General features: G+C 34.7%; 1 long non-coding RNA gene across 1 annotated transcript; it reads left to right on the plus strand.

The window, feature by feature from the left end:
- Positions 1-237: 237 nt before the first annotated feature.
- LOC112949998 lies at positions 238-6,325 on the plus strand. The gene is made up of 3 exons (XR_003249920.1): positions 238-286; positions 1,320-1,388; positions 5,960-6,325. It is a non-coding gene; the product is annotated as an uncharacterized LOC112949998 (long non-coding RNA).
- Positions 6,326-7,378: the final 1,053 nt, after the last annotated feature.

The raw sequence follows: 7,378 nt of genomic DNA on the forward strand, positions 1-7,378 counted from the left end.
GAGTCACAAAAAAATTACCTTAGCAATAGACAAGTTATGTGCTAAAATGGATACATTTGACAATTTTTTGAGGATAAACTCTTAAGTAAAGAGTTTAAGAGTATAAGTAAAGTCCTTATAATAAAATGCACTAACATTATGGAAAGTAATGGGAGTTTTTAACTTCTGAGTAACAACACTCGCGTAACCTGGTGTTCTTTATTTGCAGCTATACACATCCCTTCAGCTAGCATGCCCCATTGTACCTTCATGGAATGAGCTGTACACCTTCTAATGGGTGCCAAAGGTATGTGGGTTAACAGTTTAACAGACATATTGCAAATAGTACCTAGCAGCAATCTGCATTCTAGTATTTTTTTATGCTAATATGCTTTTAACTTTGCCACATTTTAGAGGGTTTTTGAATGTTCCATAAACATAAATATTATTTAAATAGTGCAAACAGTCTTTGTTGGATGACAAAAGCAGGAAATGAAAAACTGTTGTGTGAGTTTATTATTGCCCTTCTACATTGTCATATAAGAATTTTCAATGTCATTTTTAAATGCTTTTCTTGTCAGTTTAACTCAGACCTATAATCTTATTTAAATGTCGCCTTTGTGTTGTTTCAATTTCTGAACTGTAACAGAATTAATGACTAAGGACACATTTTGCACAAATAAGGAAAAAATTAAAAATTTTGGGGCACTATCAGTCTTAATATTTTTTTCTCCATGGAGGAGGCAGTGATTGATGACACTACTACACATACTTATAGCAATTCCTCTTATACTGAAAGAAAATATGTTTCTTCTCATATTAACTGTTTCATTTTCTAATTAGGATGCTAACACCTGTGTCCCCTGTGTGTTCTTCCTCTTTGCACTGTTCAATCTAGGTCATATTTTCTGTACCTTTCTGTATGGCTCAGTAAGAATTAGACAAGGTTAGAATCATTGATAGACTAAAATACCTGGAAATAATGTTATAGTTATTAAGCTTATAGCTGTGAATATTCTGCGAGGATTTGCATTTAAACTCTGATATCAAGCTAAGGAGTGTTAACTCACTTGTAACCATTACTACTCTAATGAAATATTTCTGTTCTGATCTTGCCAATAGTGCATTAGATGATAGAATTTTACCTATGTGTATGATTCTATGAGGAACAACAAAGATGGATAAAAATAATAATCAGTCTCTGCTTTATTTGAAGAGCCACAATTTTGCAAATCTCAAAATATCTTTCATAAAATCTTCCCTTTGCTCTCATTAAAATAAGTATTTATTTGAGAATCCAAGTGTTTCATAAAATATCTAATACTGTCCGTTATATGCAGATAAAACTAACAAGCAAATTCAGCTGATGGAAAGCATTTCTGCAAGATTCTGGCTTCAGAAACAAACGGGTGAGTTAACAAAGAAACCGAATCACTTTGTGGTTCAGTTACTAAAATTTAGGACAAACTTCTGCAGTAGCACTTCTGTGCCTCCTTGATCTCATGGGAAAGAAGGGACTAGCACTGAGTCTCTTGTGTTAGCCATCTCCACAGAGAGAAGTAGGAACTTTTCTACTAAAAAAAATATTTCTAGCACCTCTCTGGAAAGACTGTTTGGATTCCTTCCCTTGGAAAGGGATTGTTCTAGCTTGGAAAAGGGACAGAGGAAGGATATTATAAAATGTGTTCAAAACTGATTAAGAAAAGAATTGTACCTGCGGTAGGCAGGAAAATAAGTAATAGGCTCAAAGAGAAGCAAGTGACCTTTATGTTAGACAAAAACCATAACAGCTTCCTCACTAACGGTTGTAAGGCATTCGGTTCAGTAAAGTTTTTATGACTAAGCTATGCTGTTCTTTATTACTGGTATGTCAATACACTTTAAGATGCCTTAAAATGGGAGAAGTTGGAACAAAACCCACCACCACAAATTGCTTAATTACACTGGATGATAGTGGATGCTGCCTCTCTTAAACTCACAGGAAGTCCTATATTGGAAAGTTAACTGGCAATCATCTGGTCCAATACTTTGCTCGGAGCAGGGGATTCAGGGTCCTGTCAAGCCAAGTCTTGAATAATTCCTGCAGTGGATTTTGCACCACTGTTTTACTTTGGTCACCCTATTGCAATGTTTAGTTAATGTCCCAGTGAAGTTTGGTTTTCTTATATCTGAACAGAGTTTCTCATAAATTAATTTGTACTCGTTGCCTCATCCTTGTGGAAAGAGAATCTCCATCTTCTGTATAAATGTTTTTTATGTTTTCAAAGTCAATGATTAGATTCCCCTCTCTTCTCCCCATTATTTCTATTTTAGAGATTCCTTGAAGTTTTGAAATTTTGGGCACATCAGACTGTAGCTCTCAAATAAGCCCAACCTCTTTTTTTTTTCTTCTGAGATTACTTTCTAGATTAGCCTTATGCTTAAAACAAAAACATCCCCTTATCCTCCTCCTCAAAAAAGTAGGAAAAAGTAAAGCACCAAAACCAAAACAAATAAAAAACAAACAAACAAACAAAAATAACTGGGGACAAATGGGCACATATCGTGTGAGCCCATCCCTATTTTTTTCAAATGCCAGAACTCTCATCTGCAAAACTACAAGATGTAGTTATAGATTTTTCAGTCTGGTCAGTCTTGAGTTGAGACTTTACAGCAGAACACCTCTGGCTCACTGAATATCCTTGTGTTTAAGCACTTTCTAGGGTACTTATCATTACTATTATCATATTATCGTTAGTGACGGAGAGAAATATTACAGGCTACAGCCTGAAACGCAAAGGCATCTTCCACAGGAGTGTGGAAGAGAGTAATGCAAGAGATTCTAATGCATGTAACAATTCAATAATAATCTAAGAATGAAGCATTTTTTTTATAATAAAAAGCTTGTGTGCTCTGATACACATTTCTGTTATATTCTAGATCTGCTTTTTTGTATATAAGTAAAAAAAAAAAAAAAGCGAGCGGGGAGAAGAAACCCTTAACCTTGAGTGCTGTTCACAGGTTAAATGGAATATTAAGAAACATATAGATGAGGGTCTTAGGGGCATGTTTTAGCAGACATGATGGTGATAGGTTTACATCTGGACTTGATGATCTTGAAGGTCTTTTCCAACTATGATGATTCTATGATTCTATAATACAGTTTAGCTATAACTATATCTAAATACATTTATCTCTCAAAGCATGACTGTGATTCCTGACCAGTTTTAAAATGATGTGATTCAGTCAAATTTCAGTCAAATAACTTGCATCCAATATCAGAAGGGACTCCCACTGAAACTTTTTTAAGTAGTAGGTTTAACTATTCAGTTAAGTAAGAATTTCTGTAAGAATTTAAGGAGCATAGCAGAGATAATATTTATCAGATTATTTAAAATATACAAAGTTGGTTGACTGATAAAAAAACTGTTTTTACTATCTGATGCACCACCGCAGTAGTGAGTGCTGCATATCCCTCAATTGATATGCAAACTGGTTCTACAAAATGAGTGTGTTATGAGTTGTAGTTCCTAGCCTTCAATACTGAAGAATCAGTGAACAGAAGTGACCTTAAATCTGTTTTCATAAACAATTGTAACTATATTCATCTTCAAGGCTATTCTAAACTGTACTTAGGCATAAGGAACTAAAATCTGCTCTTTAGCTGGAAAGCCAGAAGGGCAGGCTTTCTTCAGTCTCACTTTAACTCTAGCTGAACTGCCACAACCCTTGACATTTCAAATGCACTGAATATTTTATTATTCCATTCCTATGGATATGTTTTGTTTAGAGATAACCCAAAGCAGCAGATCCAGAAATAGAAGAGTTTTGTTTTATTTTAAAGTTGACTTACTGTGTCACACTTCATTTGTCATGCTATTCGATGTCTCGTAAACAACCAAATACAATGATATGCTCCATAAAATATGAGTTATGCCTCCAAAACTTTATACAGGTTGTTTCCATTTCTAATGGTAGTACATGTACATGGCATTCCTTATATTCAGATGGTGGATCTTTGTTTATAATTTCTGAGACTAGATAACAGGGGAGCTGAAGTTGCTATCCAAGACATTTGGTACATGTGCATTCTGTTTCTTGAAGAAACAGAACAGGTAGTAATTTGTCATTCTAAACTATTCAATTTTGTTGTTTTGATTGCTCTGGTTGCTAAATTTTAACTCATTTTAAAACAAGAGGTGAATGTGGATTTTTCAGTTAGTTAATACCTAGCATTTATGAAAGGCAAGCTACTTGACTTGTGTCACAAGCTTTTGTACTCAGATTTGCTAACTATTTGTGATAATTTGAAGCCTTTATATGTGAAATACAGCTTAGGAAGGCAACTCATCATGCAGCATCTTGGGCAGAAGCAAAAAAAATCTCCAAATGTTTGCACATAGATAGTGTTTGCACCTGTAGTGCAAATCCTACTTTTCATGCAATTTCAGGTGCATATGAAACTAGTATAGCAGCATAGTTTTACAAATGCAGTTAGGTTCTCCTTCACCTGAAAATTTCAGGACTGGAAAGATCCATGGTTCTTATTTTATTGAATAAGAGAAATAGACATTTTTAAGGGCCAGACAAGGAAAAAAAAAATAAAATCTCAAGCTCTTTCACATCAGTGGATTCTTTTCCCTTGATTTCAGTAAATTTTGAACCAAGTTTTAAGGGAAGTGGGAAATGGGTGATGAATGTATTGGCATATATGTTAATCTTACTTAAACACTATAGATTACATTATTGTGAGACAGCCAAGCTATAATTACATCAATAATAAATGTCTACATATTTGCTGTCATTTTTATAGATGTTTCATTCACTTAAAAAACAAGCCCACAATGTTGTGTTTGCTTTAGTATACAGGATATTTGAGTGATTAAGAAGTGTATTTATATTCATTGTTCCCTCTAAAGGGGCCATTTGTCTGCAAACTCAGTGAGAGGTATGATAAAGCCAACTTCAGTTTTCAGATGATAAGAGAATATCATTCCTAAATCCATTTCATAAGGTAATTTTGAAAACTGAGGGAGAAGGAAGATGAGGAGACTAGATTATAGATTCCCAGAGGCAAAGTAATATATGGACTGAGCAAAGCCATGGGGAAGGTAGTTCCAATCTAACAGCTATAAGAAGATAAGCCAGATGGATATGATCAAAACTAGTTTTAGCTTTAGGTAATTAAAAAGAAAAAAAAACAGAAAATGGGGAAGATGTTAGAAGAATGCCATTTAAAACCCTTAGAATAAAAATGGGAAGAGCTAGAAATAATGGTAATGATGTTTGGAGGATTGAGGAAATACCGTGTTTCTTGTAACTTTATTTCAGAAGTTCAGCTCAGTAACTTTAATTCAGCAGTAACTTTATTTTAGAAGTAAAATGTAGAAAATACAACCCTTGATCACTGCATGTTGCTGTAGGGTTCAGTGTACGTTTTGATTTGGCTGTTTCCTGTTCTGTGGTATGGATATGACAGTTTGACTCTGATGAAATACATGTTTTGCAACATGCAGGGTGAAAGGGAAGAAGGAGGAGAGATCTGGGTTCCATTTCACTTTTGCAGGCGGAAGATGCAGAGGACTGTAGTAAATTGAATTTAAACATTTTTTTTTGAGAAATTTCCACTTTCCAGGGTGAGGATTCTCACATCCAGGGTGAGGGTTCTACCTAGCATCTCTGAGATTCTTGCCCATACTGCAGCTACTAGTACCAGAAAGAGCAAGGTTTTGAGGACTCCTTCTCTCTGCTTTGGACAGAAAGGATCAGGGAATTAAAAGGGGGAAAAGGCATGAAGCTAGAGTCCTGTTTCAGGCTCAGCTTCCTACTTTGGACTTAGTATACCTTATTTAAGGCAAATTAGAAACTGTTAAAAGAGTATTGCTTGTATTGCAATTTACCAGGATTTATACCACTTATCTTATCACAGCAAAACCTGTGAGCTTGAAAGGAAAAGTGAACAAATTCAAGACTTTTTTTTTTTTCTTTTTTTTTTGACTAGGCAAACAGCAGTTTCCCAGAAAATGTCATGGCAGATCTTCTCACAGTCTGAACTCTTCTTGAATTCTGTAATAAAATGTTTTGGCGGCCTTTTTATTTTTTTGAAACATAGACTGTCTTTTTCTGATGGCTGCATTTCTGGGCAAAAGGTTGCACTGTACATCCCTGCTGACAAGTTTGGCTATAGATTGCTTTTAAAACCTTGTGTTTATAACTCCAAAAACTACAGCACAAATTTATTTTGTAGTTTGGAGTCCTTTGGGATTAGCACTGCAAATTAAAAATGAACACCATCTCCCCCTTCTCGCCCCAGTTATAGCTTCAAATAAAGCAGAGATTTGTATAAAAGACTTAGGTGTTAACATGATTTTACAGAGTGAGATGCATTAAACTTTATTCCAAATAATGTATGTAGTATAAAAAAATCAATAAAATATTCTGAGTGAAATAAGCAGCTGCATTTAAAGAGTTTAAATAAAAAGATGTTTAAAGAGGTTTAAATAAAACAACTGCCAATTAGATGTAGTTATAAAGATTATTCTTTATATTTTATGATAGTAAAATCTTTTAGGCAAAAAAAAAAATTAATAAACGTTGGTAAGACATAAGCACCCCATGAGTATGACTCTCTTTTTTCTAATGTATGTAAAATTAGCTGGCCAAAATTCAGAACATAGGTATAATTATGACTACAGGCTAAAACCATGACTATGTTTGATAAAGGAAGACCAGTAGTAGCTCCCCATTTTAATGGCTTTCTTTATGTACTGCAGTAATCTACATGAGAACTGCAGTGGGCCTTAAAAGTGCTGAATTATGATGCTTGTACTTCTCAATCTGAAATGTCAGTTATGAAAGACTTGTTCCCTTGGGGCAAGCAAAAAGAGTATTAAATTATTTATGAGGAGAAACAAGTATCAGTCACATCCCGTTAGCATGTGTATGCGTGTGTATATGCCCAGATACCAACCCACAGTTGTTACCCAAAGCTTAGGACTTCAATGTGCGAACAGTAAAGGCGCCAACAAATTCAATTTAACTGCCAAGATGATGGAAGAGGATTAGATCTCAGCTAGCTAGTATATTAGTGCAAACCTCCTGTTATTGCTTTTAAAAAGATTCCTCTTACACAGTCTGTCACAGTCTTTTCAAAATATTCTCTGTCTACAAAAACCTGTAAAATGATTTATACTCATGATAAAAGTGGACAAATTCTGTGTTTCAGGTCAGTATTAGCTTGGTGTTTATATATACCTTCTTATGATTTCATATCTTCCCACTTTCTCTTGGCTTAGGTTTAAAAGGCAAATTGTGTGTGACATGGTCCACACTATTGGTCTATGTGCATATATTGCCTGATACCAAGGAGTCTGTGACTGTAGTTCATGGTAGTAGTGCAGCGAATATATCTCATAAATAT

This window comes from Nothoprocta perdicaria, unplaced genomic scaffold, assembly GCF_003342845.1.
Source record: "Nothoprocta perdicaria isolate Ctin4 unplaced genomic scaffold, notPer1 scaffold_303, whole genome shotgun sequence".
Taxonomy (NCBI): domain Eukaryota; kingdom Metazoa; phylum Chordata; class Aves; order Tinamiformes; family Tinamidae; genus Nothoprocta; species Nothoprocta perdicaria.